Consider the following 19,029-nt stretch of genomic DNA (forward strand, 5'->3'; position numbering starts at 1 on the left):
AGTCTCATATAAGTGAAATCATACAGTATCTGTCTTTTTGTGATTGGCTTATTTCACTTGGCATAATGTTCTCAAGGTTCATCCATGTTGTAGCTTGTGTTAGAATGTTGTTATGGACTGAATTGTTCCCCAACCCCCAATGTGGCTGTATTTCGACACAGTTCCTTTAAAGAGAGAATTAAGGTTAAATCAGGTCATAGTGTGGGACCCTAATCCCATAAAACTGAGGTCCTTATAAGAAGAGGAAGGAGCACCAGAGCTCTTTCTCTGTCTGTGTGTGCAGAGGAAAGGCCATGTGAGGACACAGACAGGAGGGCCATCTATAAATCAGGGAGTGAGGTCTCACCAGAAACTGACCCTGAAGGCATCTTGATCCTGGACTTCCAAGCCTCCAGAACTGTAAGAAAACAAATATCTGTTGTTTAAGCCACCCAGTCTATGGTATCTTGTTACTGCAGCCCCAGCGGACTAACACATGTACACACCACATTTTGTTTACACGTTCATCCGTTGATGGATGCTTGTGTTGCTTTACCTTTGGGCTGTTGTGAATAACGCTGCTATGAACTTGGGTGTACAAATATCTGTTCCAGCCCCTGATTTCACTTCCTTTGGGTATATACCCAGAAGTGGAATTGCTAGATCATATGGTAATTCTATGTTTCATTTTTTTGAGGAATCATCACAGTATTTTCTACAGCAGCTGCACCATTTTACATTCCCACCAGCAACGCACAGGTGCTCCAATTTCTCTGTATCTCTCATTATAAAAACACTTAAATATGATATTTTGGTTCCCGTGAGGAACCTGTGACCACTCAGTAATAACTGTAGACTTGGGACTATTGACTACCCATTCAAACGTATCAAGTTAATTTGCTTTCCCATAAGCAGTAAGGTAACAGTACACAATACTGCTTTTGACAGGGGATTCAAAATGAATGGGAGCATTTGGTGCCATTTTGTATCAGCCTTACTTCATCAAAAGTTATTTCAAAATTCTGTGGTGCTAGGCTAGCCATGGTTATTCATGTTAAAAATGAAAAAGTCACCCTTCCTCCCACAGTGCTTGCGCCCATTCAACTACAACATCTTTTCAAATCTTTCCTCTCTGGGTAGTCTAAAGCTATCAGATTAGACGTCATCTCAGAGCCCACGCCCTGAATTGAATTATGGTGTTTGTGATCGTGATGTTATTTGCTTTCAGCTCCAAGTTTTATAAAATCACGTAGCTCATAAATAGAGATTAGGAATTTGTTTCTCCACATAGACTGTAAACTCTGTTAATACTCTCTGCTAAGTAGGATATCTTTTAAAAATCTTTCCTTATAATTATTTTCAATTTTTATAGATTTAAGGAGCCATTTGAGGAATAATTTTCATAAACATAAAAAAATTAAAGAAAATTGCAAAAACCCCAAATTTTGTAGTACGCTTTTCAGTATAGTAGCAATACCCTCCACATACTTCAACTACTCCAGGATCATGATTACAGCTTTTAACTATTCTGTACTATTCTTAAAGTGTCTCCTTCTGCACACATTAAAGGATAGGGATATATATTTCAAGTATTTAGTATCTGTTAGGTATTCTAAATGCTCACTAGGAGTCATTTACAGTGATCGCAGCATCTTCCTTTTTCAGGCTACATCAGCCGAAAGGCAGACTGAGGGAGAATTGCAAGTCAAAGTCAATATTTAACTGATACTTCACTTGGACTTTGTATTCTAATTTCAAGCTTTGATGTTTAATAATTGATTGAGGGAGAGGAGTAAAAATTAGCTCCGTTTTGTTCAACAGTTTTCTCAGTGATTTGAATCAAGAGAAAGCAGGCTGTCAGGTTATCAGAAGGCATAAATCTAGGAGAAAGAGAGTAAAAATGAGATGACAATTTGGGTTGTAAAAGGTAATATTTTAGAATTAGGGGCTGAAACTAACAAGATTATAATTTAACAGGAATAAATACGAACCTTGTACTTAGGATTTAAAAATCAACAATACATCGTGTGATTGGTTGGTGTGGAGGTTGTAGCTGACTGTAAACGCAAGATGAGCCTGGAGGTTAGTGTGGTTGCCAATAACGCTGACACAGTCACAGATTCTGTGTTCAGCAAAGAATCAGATGCTGCCCTAATTGGACCACACTGTAGCACTATTTTTGGTTATGAGTGCCACATTTTACGGGAGATGTTAATAAACTGAGGAGCATCCAGAGGCAAGATGGTGAAGAGTCTGAGAATCATGGTACATGAAAACACCTAAAAAAGCGGGGCAGCCGAATTTGCAGAAGAGCCTAATGTGAGGCTTTCCCGGTGCCTGACAGGCTGCCCAATGAGAGAGGGATTATTAACCAGGATTCAGAATTCAGACCAAAGTGTGACTGGCACAGGAAGGCAGATTACAGTTCAATATAAGGAAGAATAATTAGACCTGTCCAAAAATAGAATGTCCTTCTGTTGCTGGAAGTATTTTGGCCATTGGATGAACACCAGCTGTGGGAGGGAACTCTACCTAGGATACAAGGTTGTACCTGCTGACCTCTAGAGGCTGCGCCAATCTAAAGCCCCCCAAAACACACTGGAAACGTGCACCTCTCTGCCAATACTCTGCATGCAATAACTGGATTTAGGGCTGTATTAATGTGATTTCCAAAGCTAACTGGCAACACAAGTGGATTAATATATACACCAATGCAACAGGGCATGGATTTATTTTAGTACAGGAATTTTGCCCATGGTCTCTTACTGCAGAAGCCATCAGAAATCACAACCAGTAGCACTTAATGACCCATTCTCAGAGCCTCTGAGTAGCAGCTGAAACGGAAATATTTGAAGATGAAATTACCTTCCTACCTTCCCATAAGAGTGGCAGCTTAGTATTCTTTCTTGAGTCTAAGAAGATATGAGTTACAATTTCAGAGGCCATAATCAGATGCTTTCAGGAATCAAAACGTCACCGTCATTAGTCTTGGTACACTAATATATGTTAGAAGCTGCTTGGCACTTCTGCTTCTTCTGAAACAACAGCAATGGTCTAAGGCAGTGGTTCTCAAACGTTAGCATGCATCACAATCACTTGGAGGGATTGTTAAGACACAGAATGCTAGGACCCACCTTCAGAGTTTCTGTTTCAGGCGATATGAGGTGGGGGCTGAGATTTGGCATTTTTAATAAGTTCTCAGGTGATGCTTATGCTCTTTCCACCTCTGCATTCAATGAAAGCAGATTGATAGTTTGAAATTGGGCATGGTGGAAATGTTTACACCACAGAAATTAGTAAGTGGGAAAACCACAGCTTTGAAAACTGAGAGACAGTTGTTGACTGTTTACCAGTAAACCACTGCGGTAGACTGAGAGCTGAAAGAAAGTATTGGATGATCTAATGTCTAATGCAACATTGCTCAAATTCACTTCCTTCATGGATTTAATGAATATTTCTTGAGTCCTAGCCAAGTAACCACAGCAATAGTTCTTCAATTAAAATGTGTTGAAAAGATTTCATAAGAATGGTGTACATGAAATAAATGTACTCTTGGATTAAAGCAGACAGTGAAATATGGTTTCATATATTAATTATTTACTGTAAGAAAAAGTCAACATTTGATCCATTTCATAAATGTGTATTAAAATTATAACATGAAAATGCACTTAGAGCAGCGGTCATTAAATAAATGTACATATCAGTTCATCATCATCTAACATTCACTGACTGTTTAAAATATATCAGGCACTGTTCTAAATTCTTTACATGGATTATCTCATTTAATTCTTATAAAAATGTGTCACAAAGATATTGTTATCCCCGTTTTACAGATAAAAAACTGAGTCACAGTGACAGGTATATGATACTTGGTATCAAAGTGTGTATGGTATATCAGGCAGCCATATATCAGGTGATCTCACAGGTAAGGTCCTGGAAACCTCAAATACAGCATTTCTTAAAGACAGTTTAGTGACAACAACCACCTTATTATTATATAATCACTATATTCTTAAATATATTTTTAATACATATTAGAAGAAAATACTGCTAGCATCAATACTTTCATAAAACAATACTAGAATAACACCGGCATTTCAGGGAAAACCATGTTAGACATTGGCTTGATGGTATCAAACCATGATAGCCTACCATCCTAACTCTCCTCTTTTGAGCTACACCTCTCAGAAGCAGATTCCTTGGCCCTCTTTTTATGTTGGGTGGACACTATCATCGGTTGCCATTCTGGCTCCCTAATTTCTATGCTTCCATGAGGTTGACCTACCTATACTTGACATATTTAAATTTATACATCATTATTTGGCTATTATCTGTCTATGATCACTCTGACTTAAAAATCTTCTGTCTTTAAGGTTCTTTTTGATCACAACTAGTGTAGACCCTGGGGATTTCTATTTGTTACCACCCAGTATTGCCTACAATTCATCTTTCACGCTCAGTGCTTTGTTGAAAGCCATAACATGACCTAAAATGAGTATTATGTGGAGCGAAAACTTAGAAACTCTCGAGATGTCAGCGTGTGAAACATATCCTGTAGGGAGTGTAATCTCGCTTTAAAAGGGATCCAGCTGTGAGCAATTAGCTATAGAAACCTGGGGGGCAGGTTTCAGGGTTGAGTAACAAGTTAAACATTGCATTGACAGGGCGTGGTCACTTAGCCACACGTTATAGCCACTAGCTTTTCCCCTGCATAAACACAGTTGCTCAAATTAGTTTCATTTTCGTCTTCTGAATAGACCCTTCTAGACTGCCTCTTTCTGACTCTTCAGCAAGTTATGTGCACTAAAAACCACACCCTCTCTAACAAACATTGCAACAAGTTTTCCGAATCTTAATGAGCCACATTTATCATTAACCACTAGCTTAAGTATCATAGAATTTCACAAGTTTCCAAACTGTAGACCAGCACTGTTCAATAGGAATATAATGCAAACTACATATATAATTCAAAATTTCCTAGTAGCCACATTTAAAAAATTAAGGCAGGTGAAATAACTTTAATAATATACGTTATTTAATCCAATATATCCAAATTGTTATCATTTCAATATGAAATCAATATTGAAAGTTATTAATGAATGAAATGTTTTACATTCTTTCTCTTGTACTAGTCTTTGAAATTGGATACATATTTTCAACTTACAGTACATTGCAATTTGGAGTAGATGCTTAACGAGTCCTCGATAGCTGCCTGTGGCTAACAGCTACTGTATCGGAAAGCGTAGCTCTAGACTTGTTACAGGTCAGATTAATATTTTCTTGGAACATCCAACTATCCAAACATCCCAGTTGATGAGTTTTTAACGAAGTTTCTGGAATGAGGTATCAATTAAACACTCTTGACATATACCTTCTATGCCAGGTCATCGTTTATAATTAGGATGAATAATAATGAGTTATTTATGGTGAAGAACAGCTAGAAACTTACTGTGTATAAATAAAAATGAGTAAATTTATTAAAATTGTGATATAGTGCAAAAATAGCACAACCGTGCTAAGTGCTATAATTCAATTATTTATAATCAGATAGGGCCTGCCTAGGCCAGGAATCTAGGAATTCACAGAATGGATTCTTAGTTATTTTTAATATTTAATGAAGAAAACATAACAAATATAGAGTAGGTTCAGACTGTCTCCCGTTCATCTTCACAATGGACTCACAAGGTGATAACTTAGCGATCCAGTCTGAATCTCTTTTTGGTGCCCAACATTTTCTTATCTGGTTAAATTGGAATATTCTTGCTCCCATAGGTCATCGCAGAGCATTGTTATTTTTGGCTTTTAGGTTCTGAGGAATGGTAGTTTAAGCCCTCTTAGCTGGATGGTTAGTATTTATGGTAGCTGCATTCTCTTTAGAGAGGAGTATTTTTCTGTCTACCTTGACACTAGGAGGGAGATTGTAAGGTCTGTTTGGTGGAAAAGGAATCTTTCTCTTTTAGCATTAAAATTTAGCAAATTAAATCTGCTCTCCATCTGTTTGGCACCATGGTATTTCTTGTGTAATATCATTAAGCATTTCTCACTGCAGTAGTTCAGGGCTTTGCATTTAATCATCTCAGGCCTAATCTTGTATAGGGTACAATAGCATTAGCACAGAAGAAGCTATGGGCCTGGCAGAAGGTGATTGAAATAACAGAAATGGTTAGAAGCTATATGATATGGTAATAGGCATCAGGCAACTACTATGTGCCAGGTACATGTTTAGACATGGTATACATGTTCCACATACAATATCTCTCTTAATTCTTACAACAATTGTATGAGGTTATTAGATGTGATTTCATTTTTCAGGTAAAGAATGTGAGCCTGAGAAAGAGAAAATCTTTCCAAGAAGGTTACAAATCTATTATGAAATAGAATTCAGATGAAGTATGGTCCATTCTCTTTTCTCCACACCACACTCTTTTCTTTCCTCTCAATAAAACAAAACAAATGAAAAAGGAAATGGTTTGCTGTAAACCAGTTGCAAACCACAAGAAATATTGAATGCAAGGGCAGAGTGTGAATTACACAGAGAGAATGATGTAAACTTGGTGGAGGAAACAAAGCATTCCATCATTTCCCTGTGCAGCAGAGAGGAGGGAAAAATTGAAGAAGCAGTGAAAACAGTGGTTTCCTGAGGTGATCATAAATATGCTGCCAGAGAAAATGAAGTTTTAGAGGAGCAGTGGAAGTTGAAGAAGTGGAAAGGACTGAATGTATAGAAGTGATAAGTATGACTGAGAGACCAAGGGAGAAAGAAAAAAGTAATTCTGGTGACCATTGATTGTATCAGTGGCTTTCAAACTTTCCTGACTGTAGCCCACAGTAAGAAATACATTACATTTTACACAGGGACCCAGTTAACTAACACTGTGTTTGTATGTATGTATGTGGATAGATAGATAGATAAATGGTGACATATATAGTTAGTGATATATATATCGTATCACTAAAGCAAAGGTGTAAAGGCAGTTGAGTAAAGAAAGGATAGTGTTTTTAACAAGTGGTGCTAGAAAAATTGCATATCCATACACACAAACCATTGAACTTCAATCCACATCTCTCATCGTATACAAAAATTGGCTTGAAATGGATCATAGACCTAAATGAAAAACCTATATTATAAAACTTCTGAAAGAAAACATAGGAGAAAATCTTTGTGACCTTGCATCTGGCCAAGATTTTTTCAACACCTGAAGTATGATCCACAAAAGAACAAATTTGTAAACTGGTCTTTATCAAAATTACAAACTTCTACCCTCCATAAGACACTGTTAAGAGGATGAAAATACAAGGACGGACTAGAAGACAATGTTTGCAAAGTACACATTGATGAAGGACTTGTATCCAGAATATAGAAATAACACAAAACTCTCAATAAGAAAACAACACAATTGAAAAATGGGCAAAAGATTTGGACACTTCACCAAAGAAGTTATACAAACAAATAAGCACAAGATGCTCAACATTATTAGTCATTAGAGAAGTGCAAAATAAAACTGCAATGAGATACCGCTACACACCTATTAGAACAGCAAAAATTGAGAAGACCAACTCTACCAAGTATTGGCATGGATGTGGAGAAAGTGGAACCTCATATGCTGCTGGAGGGACTACAAAATGATACAAGCACTTTGGAAAGCAATTTGACAGTTTCTTAAAAAGTTAATGCACCTGCTGTGTGATCCAGCCATTCCATTTCTAGGTATTTACCCAGGAGAAATGAAAGCATACGTCCACACAAAGATTTGTACACAAATGTTCATAGCAGCTTTATTTGTAACAGAAAAACCTGAAAACAACCCAAAATCCACCAACAGGTAAATGGATAAACAAATTGCTGTATATCCATATAACAAAATACTATTCAGCAATAAAAGCAATGAACTATTGGTATATGTTATAATAAAGATGACCTCAAAATAGTTATGCCTAGTGTAAGAAGCCAGACAAAAGAGTGCATACCATATGATGTATTTATATAAAATTCTAGAAAGTGCAAACTAATCTATATTAACAGAAAGCAGACAAATTGTTGCCTGGGTGTGGGAAAAGGGCAGAGAGTGGGAAAAGGGAGGACTTACAAACGGGTATGAGGAAACTTTTGGGAGGGATGGCTATGTTCTTTATCTTGATGGTGGTGATATTTCGTGGATAGAGTGGCCATACTTAGCAAGTACAAACGTAAGATGCCCAATTAAATTTGAATTTCAGATAAAGAATATTTTTCAGTATACATATGTGCTAAGCAATGTTTGGGACATACTTATACTACAAAAAAATTATTCATTTTATTCATTGTTTATCTGACATTCAAATTTAACTGAGCATCCTGTGTTTTATCAGGTAACCCTGTTGGTGTGTGTATGTGTATGTAAAACTTAAGAAATTTTATACTTTAAATAGGTGCCGTTTATTGTGTGTCAGTTATACCTCAGTAAAGTTGTTGGAAAAAAAAGAGAAGAAGAAACTGAGGTTAACCAAGGAAGATGAAGTAATTTTCCCAAGTCTTTCGAGCCGGTGGCCACAAGGCCAAGACCAAAGTCCCAAATGCCGTTCTCCCCCTCTAAGTGCTTCTTCTGTTATCACGTCGATTCTAGAAGAAAATGTTTGCTCGCAGGGTTGGAAAAATAGATCCCCAGAGTGAGGATACTCAGATAAGGACTGGCAAGGAAATTGAAATTAATTTATAATTTATAAATCTCTGCTCTTGCGTGGCTTTACGAGTCTAATATTTCAACCGTCCACAAATCCATTTTAAAAGCCAAGCGCTGCAGCATAGTGACATACATTCTTGGAATAAATAGTCATTTTATTTCAATCCTCTTAACTATCTAGGAGCACAACCGGTCCCTTGGCTGGCTAAGTAGAGAAGGAAAATGTGTAAGAAAAGGATACAAAATGTGAAGAGGACCTATCTGGTGATTACCACTTACTTGCTTTTTCCAACTAAATATTTCTCAATAATCCAAATAGCAGGCTCACATGGGGGTTTTTTTGTAGCATACTTTTAGCCATTTTTACTTGTGAATTAAATAATTTACACGATTGAGAAATACCACTTACTAGTCTAAAATGCCCTGGTCTAAATTGAAGTCACTTACTGCCATTTAGAAATAGACAACCTTTTCCCAATGGATTGTTTATCCAGGGAATAGACTAGGAAATTGCCGTCCTTCAGCTAGGCTAACAAGTGTTATTTTAATAAGTTACATTTTAACTTGTCTGTAATTGTGATGTGCCTTACTATCAATGTCTACATTTAAAGTGGTAAATTTCTTTTCTTGTCTCTTTTTGAAGCAAAGCTGGTATTAAGTCAATAGTACATTTTACAACCCACAGCACGATAACTCGGGTAGAGATTTCCACCCAGTCCAGTGTCAACCACGCTCTTCTCTATGAATTAGGAGCTAATTACCATCATTACACCCTCTCAGCTCTTTCCAGTGTGGGTAAAACCGGTATAATTCCTACCTAATGTTATTATTTCCAATCTATCTGTATAATTTAGCATCCCACTCCACTTTTCTATTTTTTATTTGCACTAGCAGTCTAATTATATTTACATCTCCTCACAGGTCACTTACGAAACTCTAATAATAAGCAAACCAATGATCACAAAGCCAGAAATGAGATGGGGCCAAATTAACACCAGCAAAATAGAATAAAGCAAGGGTCTCTACTGGGACCTGTTGTACAAATAAACTCAAACCCTTTTGTGCAAAATTGAGCATTTAAATGGAATACTTATTTTTGCAGTAATGTAATCAACTATTTGACTCTAACAGATAGAAAGGTTTCTATGTAAAATATGCGTGGAGGTGACGGCAGATAAAAGGCAAATGTGAGAGAGATTCTAGATCAGGGGTTAGTAAACCACAGCCCAGGGGGCCAGATCTGGCTTGACATCTGGTTTTGTACAGTTAAAAATGGTCTCTAATTTTGTAAATGGCTGAAAAAATTAAAAGAAGAATTATATTTTGTGACACGTGAAAATTATGTATAATTCTAATTTCAGTGTCCGTAAATAAAGTTTTATTGGATAAGGGCACACACTAGTTTACATATTGTCTATGGCTGCGGTTGCACTGAAATGGCAAGGCTGGAGCTGTGACAGAAATGGTATAGTCTGAAAGCCTAAAACATTAGCTCTCCAGCCCTTTACAGAAAAGTTTGCTCACCTCTGCTCCAGATCCAAGGGTTTGACTAGAGAGGAACACCGACAGCTGCTCTCTCTCCGTTGCATTTTGTGAAGATGAGTTCTGCTGGAGCCCTGGCTTGCCTTGATTCTTTGTATTGTTTCAGTATAAAGCCGTGTCCTCACGTTTGATAGCATAAATGCCGAAAGAATTATAATTTAGCACGTGATCAAGAACCAAAGGAGAGGAAAGTAGTGACTTTTTAAATAATTTCATGTGGTCTTCAAAGTAGATTGTAAAGCAGTGAAAAGTGGGATTCTATGTGTGTGTGTGATTTTTTTTTCTGTGAGGAATTTTTCCCTCTATGGTTTGTAGCAGATAATCCAGAAGCCAGGACAGCCTTCTTCCCTTTTTTTCTTTTTTCTTTGAGGAAGATTAGCCCTGAGCTAACATCTGCTGCCAATCCTCCTCTTTTTGCTGAGGAAGACTGGCCCTGAGCTAACATCTGTGCCCATCTTCCCCTACTTTATATGTGGGACGCCTACCACAGCATGGCATGCCAAGTGATGCCACGTCCACACCTGGGATCCAAACTGGTGAACCCCAGGCCGACAAAGCAGAACGTGCACACCCAACCACTGCACCACTGGGCTGGCCCTGCCTTCTTCCTTTCTAGAGAGGCTGCATTTTGTTTGGGTGTGTACCCTGGCCTCACATGACTCAAGATCAAACTCTGATTCATCAAAGCCAGTCACTGAAATCTCAGTCCTCCTGTCAGGGCCTGGTTTCAGGGAGAGATGAATGACTCAGCCCTGGCCAATAAAATGAGAGGAATTCACCTGGGATTTTTCTAGGAAAGGCTTCTCCACTGATGAAACACACATACCTCCTCTTGGTCATTATGGTTTCTGCAGATACCTGGAAACTGACAGCCTCTTTGGAATCTCAAGGGGAGTTTGCCTGCAGGCAACCTGGTACTCTGAGGATGCTGAGCACGTAGACAGCAAGCACTTGTGTTTCTGAAGACATCATTGAGCTACTGAATTAAGCAACCCCAGATTCCTCCTACTCAGAAGATCTTACTAGACGACACAATAATTTTTCTTATTATTTAATCCATTTTGCAATGAATTTCCTGTTACTTTCAGTACTCTGATGGGTTTTTATTAGTTTTACACACACAGATGTTGTTAATATCCTTTTTCATGGGAACATCTAAAGTCTTATCTCCACAAATGGTAGAGTTTCTATAATACAATTGACTATTTTATGCACATTTACGCCAGGAAAATTCCAAGCCAAAAACCAAAATAATGAGACTTATTTATTATTATCTACTTAGATTTCCCCTTCAGGCGAGATGAATATGTGGAGAATCACCTGGGTGCAAAGTTTTGTCAAAATGACTCAGTCAGGTTTATTTTCCAGGTAAAAGCCCAGAGATGTTTACACAACTTTTGATCCTGCCTTCTCTCTGTACTCACCAGGGAAAACAAGGAATTTTATATTTTTGAATTACCTCAGCAACTTTAATGATAAAGTAGTCATTTATTCAACAATTCTTACTAAGCATTTGCTTACCGTATTGCATCGCTCCAGCATGCTATGAAAGTTACAAAGCAAATGGAAGGCAGTTCAAGTCTCCGAAGGGAACTAACAAAGGGTGACTTGACATGCAGGGAGAAAAGACACACTCAGGAGACACCTAGGAAGTCTAAGCATGCACTTGAGACATAGGTCAAACTGGACTTTAAAGTTCCAATGAATAATAGTGTCTGTCATGGTTGCAGACAATGCTTCCTAAAGGAGAAAAACACAGTCTTTTGTAGCTTGTATGGTGCGCTAGTCCATTTGGGGCTGCTAGAATAGAATAACATAGGCTGGGAGCCTTCTAGACAACAGAAATTTATTTCTGACAGGTCTGGAGTCTGGGAAGTTCAAAATCAAGGCATCTGGTGAGGAGCAGATTCCCTGTCTGGAGAGAGCCTGCTTCCTGATTTGTAGATGGTTGTATTTTCGCTGTAACCTCACGTGACAGAAGGGGTGAGGGAGCTCACAGGGGTCGCTTTTATAAAGGCACTAATCTCATTCATGAGGGCTCCACTCTCATGGCTTAATCACTTCCCAAAGCCCCACCTCCAAATTCCATCATATTGGACCTTAGGAGTTAACACATGAGTTTTGCAGGGACACAAATGTTCAGTCTATAGCACTCGAGAAACCAGAAAAACAGAGGCCATGTCATACTAATCTTTGTTCACACTGACCCAGTGCCAGGCACACAGTAGGGTGCCATCAGTATTAGTAGAACCATTGGTCGAATACGCATAAGTATCAAGTGAGTTCTCTAATCTTGAGAACTCGAATTTCAACTTATAATTCTATGTGTAATTATTGTATAAATTACCCTATTGACACAATGACCCCATGAGTTTATTGGAAGCAGTTTGAGTTTATTAGAGGCTTACTCTAATGCTTTCTGATTGTCCACAGGATGCTTATTGTTTGAGAGAAGAACAAATAAATGTGGCAAGGATGTTTCTGCCTGATGTTTATTTGGCTTTTTCAGAAATTTGACAAACTGAATCTTTCAGTTCCTTCAGTGGTTAGACCCACTGCATAAATGCACCCACTGGATTGAAGTGCAGTGTTTAAAAATTTTCCAGTCCATGCGACTGTTCTGTGGTAACTGTCAGAACTGGAGAATCCTATTCACATCAGCAGTTGCAGTAATCAGTCTCTAACATTGTCTCCTCTCTTCTTCCCTCTACATGCATATGTGAGATGTGTCCATTAGAGTTCATTTCACAGTGTCATGCTCCCACCACCACCTTGTAACCTTCGTCTTGGCTTGATTCTCTTGACGAGCCCACCTGTTATGCACAGCGCATCTGCAATGGCCAATGTATGCCCATATTGTCAACAGATTTTCAAATGTATTTATTAAAACACAAATGTTCATGTTCCATTTGATTCCTGTAGATTTATTTTCTTGGTATGTTTCATTTTGATCACTGAAATGGAGAATTGGCCTCACGAGACAATGAAGTAATGTATACTATGAACTCTCATCCCTCTCTCTGCTCTTAACTACAAAAAATAAATGTTGTGGGTCAGCCTGGTGGCGCAGCGGTTAAGTGCACATGTTCCACTTCGGCGGCCCGGGGTTCACCGGTTCAGATCCCAGGTGCGGACATGGCACTGCTTGGCAAGCCATGCTGTGGTAGGCGTCCCACATAGAAAGTAGAGGAAGATGGGCATGGATGTTACCTCAGGGCCAGTCTTCCTCAGCAAAAAGAGAAGGATGGGCAGCCGTCAGCTCAGGGCTAATCTTCCTCAAAATAAATAAATAAATAGATAAACAAAATAAAAATAAATAAATGTTCTGAACATGTAGATACAGAGATTAGATTGGTGGTTACCAGAAGGGAAGGTGGGGAGGGAGGAACGAGACAGGGGTAATAGGGCACATGTGTACAGTAACAGATGGTAATTAGTCTTTGGGTGGTGAACATGATGTAGTCTACACAGAAATAGAAATAGAAACAGAAATAGAAATATAATGAAGTACACTTGAAATTTATATAATGTTATAAACCAATAAAATAATAAATAAATGTAATGAAAAGCAGTTCTCCCTCTGACCTTATGCTTAAGTGTCATATCATAAAGTCCTGAATAGGAGGATTTAAGGCAGTTCTGGAAGGTAGATTGCTCATTAGATAAGGTGCTTGCTTCTCTTTCAATATGACTTTATGCACTTTCAGTCTTATGATGGAATTCCTTAATTCACTTATTCAACAAATAATTCACTCCATTGCTTCAGCATTCAACGCATATTTCTTGAGGACCTACTATGTTCAAAGAACTGTGCTGACAATTAAGAGTTTATAGAGATAATATATATACAATGGAATATTATTCAGCCATGAGAAAGAAGGACATCCTGCTGTTTGCGACAACATGGATGCAACTTGAGTGCACTATGCTAAGTGAGATGAGTCAGACAGAGAAAGACAAATACTGTATGATATCACTTATAAGTGGAATCTCAAAAAGCCAAACTTGTAAAAACAGAGAGCAAAATGGTGGTTACCAGGGGCTGGGAGATAAGAGAGATGTTGTTTAAGGGCACAAACTTGCAATAAGTAGCAAATAAGTCCTGGAGATCTAATGTACAGTATGGTGAATATAGGCAACAATATTGTATTATAATCATCAAACTTGCTAAGAGACTAGATATTAATTATTCCAACCATTAAAAGGAAATTGTAATTGTGTGACGTGATGGAGGTGCTAATTATCACTACAGTAGTAATCATACCACAACATATAAATGTATCAAATCAACACGTACGTCTTAAATTTACACAGTTATATATCAAATACTTTTCAATTAAAAATGTTTTTAAGTTTACAGAAATAAATAAGATATGCATTTACCCTCCAGGAGCTTACAAATAGAGAAGATTCAATATGTATAATATAAAAAAGAAAATAAAATTAAAAGAAACTACTGTGAAGACAGCATGCTGAGTATCTAATTTTGACTTGGGAGGATTGGGGATGTTTTCCAGAAAAGGCAGCACTCACAGTAAGCCTTGAAAGATGAATTTTAATAATGAGGAAAAGTAAAGGGAGCTAAGAATCAATAAGGAGGCTAGAGTCAGATTATGAAGACACTAGGCAGCAATCCTAAGAAATCTGGATGAAAAAATTTATTGGCGCTGGAGAAAACCATCTCATGTTTTTAGAAGAGCTGATATTTTATTTTATCTGAGTTTTAGATCACTCCTGGCAGCAGTGGAGAATGGATTGGAAAGGAGAGAAACTAGAGCCAAGACTAGGTAGGAGGTTATGGGGACAATCCAGATGAAGGATAATGAAGGGCTGTTTACTTGTGTCACCCGCCCTTCAACTAAAACATAAGCTCCATGAAGGCAAGCTCTCTGCGTTATTCCCTGTTACGTGCCCAGCACTCAGAACAGTGCCTGACATATAGTTCAATCAATGTTTGTTGAATAGACGAAGAAATAAGTCAGTGAAAGAATGAATGAATGAATGAATGAATGAAATGAAACAATGGAAGTGCAGAGAAGAGATCAGAAACAGACAGTTGCCTCAGAGATGAAATTTTCTCTTTTTCTGTGGACACATGCCATAGCTGGATCTTTTTTGAGTGTTGGCAACAGATGAGATGTGTTGGGAAACATCCCAGACTCTCCTGTCTGTGTCCTTTCCAGCTTCTGTGGCATCTGCTTCCTCAGTGTCCACTTAGAGGAGAGGTTGGCAAACTGTGGCTCCTGCATCCCCTTGGTCCTGCCACCTGTTTTTGTCAGACTTGTGAGCAAAGAATAGTTTTTACATTTTCAAATGGTTTGGGGGAAAAGCAAAAGAATAGTATTTTGTAACACAAGGAAATTACATGAAATTACAGTTTCAGTGGCCAGGTCCATAAATAAAGCTTCACTGGAACACAGCCATGGCTGTTTGTTTCCAAATTGTCAATGGCTGCTTTTGCCCTACCGTGGCAGAGTTGAGCAGTTCAAAGAGAGATTATATGGCCCAAAAATACTTTTGTATTTATTCTCTGGTTCTTTATGGGAAAAGTTTACCAACCCCTGATATAGCAGAGCTCTCAGGAAAGGATTTGAAGTTTATTCATAATGAGGAATAAATAGTTCATCGGTGAAAGTTTCTAAAATATACTTTAAAAAACGTAATAGGTAAGACAAAGCATCAAATTAAAACAAAAAACAAAGTGAAAGGAGGAAAAGACACTAAGAATAATATTAGTTGTATATTATGTGCCAGATTCTCAGCTAAGCATTTCTTTTTTTTAAAGAAAAAAAATATATATTTTAATGTAAAAATAGGTGAACTTAATTTTATTTAATTTTATTTTTTCTCTTTCAACTAAGTTTCTTATTCTTTTCTGGCAATATTTTATTGAAGTAACATTAGTATATAACACTATATAAATTTCAGATTTACAGCATTATAGTTCGATTTCTCTGAAGACTACGCCATGTTCACCACCCAAAGACTAATCACCATGCATCACCACACATGTGCCCAGTCATCCCTTTCACCCTGCTCCCTCCCCACTTCCCCTCTAGTAACCACCAATCCAATCTGCACGTGTGTGTTCGTTCGTCGTCGTATTTATCTTCTTTTCATGGGTGAGATCATACAGTATTTGACTTTCTCTGACTTATTTTGCTTAGCATAATACCCTCAAGTTCCACCCACGTTATCGCAAATGGCAAGATTTCATCTTTTTTATAACTGAGTGGTATTCCATTGTGTATATACCACATCTTCTTTATCCATTCGTCCCTTGATGGGCACTTCGGTTTTTTCCAAGTCTTGGCTATTGTGAATAATGCACTTAAGCACTTCTTTAAATAAAATTGATTATCTCCTCTCCTTCCAACAAAGTTGCAAAACAGACATCTCTATTCTCATTTTATAGAGGAGGCACCTAAAACTCAGAAGCTGAATAACTTTCCCTGGATCACGAAGCCAGCACAAGACAAAGCCAGGATTTGAACCTATAGTAGTTTAGCTTCAAAACCACGTCTTTAACTGTCACTTTAGAATTACAGACACAAATGAGCAAGTAATGTTGGGCATGTGTATAGGGGAGAGCGTAAGTGGGATCCTTGAAATCACAGTTTCTCCAGGGCAGGAAGATGGAGAAATGTGGAATCATGAATCCTAGTACAGGTTTTTGTTTTTTCTGAGGAATATTGTCGCTGAGCTAACATCTGTGCCAATCTTCCTGTATTTTGTGTGGGATGCTGCCACAGTGTGGCTTCACAAGCAGTGCTAGGTCTGCACCCGGGATCCAAACCTGCAAACCCCGGGCTGCCGAAGCAACATGCGTGGACTTAACCACTATGCCACTGGGCCGGCCCCCTGTGCAGGTTTTAGTGGAAGTACATCTTCTTCCTGCATCATAAGGTGACTATCACAATAGAGGGAGAGTTGGGGCTGATTGACCAATACTGGGCATCTCTGAATAGGCATTACAGCTGGGAGTCATCCCACTAGAGCTGGTCTTCAGATATGAAAGAGAACTCCAAAGAAGATGGGCAAGTGAGGGTTTGGTAACACAGGAGCTGCCCACTTCATTGTCGGCAAATGAGGGCTGGAGTTTTGGGGAAGGATGAATGATCAAAGAAAACTTTTCGTAGGATGAAATAAAACCCCTAAGGGATGCAGCAGTTGAACAGAGATATTAATTGTTAAAGGAAAAATAAAGAGACTGTAGATTGGATGCGGACTGGAAGTTTTACTTTTAAGCAGGGAATCAGATCCAGCATAGAGTCTAGGACTCTGGAGGACGAGGTTTGGGAGAGGAAAAATGAGTTATATAGAATCAAACACCCATGGTACTGTCTCCTTAGGGAAACCACATTTCTGTGTGTTGCTGGTTGGGTAGTGATATGGAGACGTTTTGGTTAGGTAAGCACTGGGCTGGCTATAGGATATCTGCTGTGAACGTGGGGCCCACCTTGGACTATGACATCCCGCTGTCTCTGCTTCATAGACAGGTGCCTACGTCAGCTGTGTGGCCAGGGCAGGGTCTCCCCAGGAATCTCCTGTGCCATGCACATTGCATCACACTATTTCTAAAGCGCAGATGAGGAGATGGGGGTTAAGAAAAGTCCAGTGACTTAAGCCAGAGAGAATCTCTGTTAGAGCACACACACCACCACCCCCTGCCCCCACCAAACACACATTCTTGGTTTGCAGAACACGTGCACTTTCCACTACACTGTCTAAAACTAAGTGCTTTTGACTCAGCTGTCAAGTAATGGCTTTTTAAAAAATTTATTGCAGGCCACAGAGTGACTAAGAAACTAACTACAGATATGTATCTGCTCTGATGGTTATGGTAGTACGTAGTGACAACAAAATTTTAACGATGATTGAAACATTCCACAGACGATCAATATTTCCCCACATCTGTTGGTGTCTGTAGGATGTGTTTATGTGACCCAGTGGGAAAAATAGATCCATGTTTAGATAAGTTTGGGAAAGCTGGGTTACATAATTGTAAACAGGTTTATTTACCATAGGATTTCTCAGCACTTTTTAATATGCTTTTCGTTCGCCATGAATATCTAGAAGACGAATGTAGCAAGCAGTGATCCCAAACGTACTTGACTCTGGAGCACCCCACCCTCACACACATACATCTCAGGGTGCACTCATGGCGGCAGCATTTGATGAAACATTTGGGAAAACACTGGCCTGAACATATACTGAAATTCCAGCAAGACTAACACAGTTCTTCTGTATTTCATCCTGTTTAGGGGAGATTGCAAAAATTTCCCTATGACAGGAGTTTTATAGGTGAGACCTCAACACCTGTCACATTGAGAAAGAAAACAGTTTTCCATGCTCTGGCCGTTCTATGCTTTACCAAAGTAGTTCTACCTGAGTGAAAACCGGAAGCAAATAAAACTGAAGCTACAATATATCCATCCAGGGAATTAGCTGCAGTGAATACGCAACACATCGTGGGTAGCGAAGGTGATTAGGAAGCTGTGAAAACATCTGCCAAAATCATGTGTCTGAAGAGCGATTTCTTGCTTTTTAAACTTCCTTGGGAAGCTTAGATTACTCCTCTAAGCACAGACATGTTATCACATTGACCATTGCATCAGAGGAGCAGGTCAAAGCCCTGGTCACCTGTGTTCTCTGCAAATACTGAGCTCCCTGATCCAAGAGCAAAAGGAAAGGAGCCACAGAGCCAGGAGGGGCCAGGTGACATCATGACCACAGCACAGCTTCTGCCTCCAGAGTCTTTGGTCAACTTTTGGTAATAGGAATGAAGCTCCTTCTTTATGTCCCCAATCTGCCCGTATAATCCTGCACCCATTTCCCATTTGGGCTC

General features: G+C 38.7%; 1 protein-coding gene across 1 annotated transcript in view; it reads left to right on the forward strand.

Annotated features, from left to right (window-relative positions):
* SPMIP2 (sperm microtubule inner protein 2) overlaps window positions 1-19,029 on the forward strand; it is a 105,213-nt gene that overhangs the window by 18,533 nt on the left and 67,651 nt on the right. The window lies entirely within an intron of this gene.

This window comes from Equus przewalskii, chromosome 2 (assembly GCF_037783145.1).
Source record: "Equus przewalskii isolate Varuska chromosome 2, EquPr2, whole genome shotgun sequence".
Taxonomy (NCBI): Eukaryota; Metazoa; Chordata; class Mammalia; order Perissodactyla; family Equidae; genus Equus; species Equus przewalskii.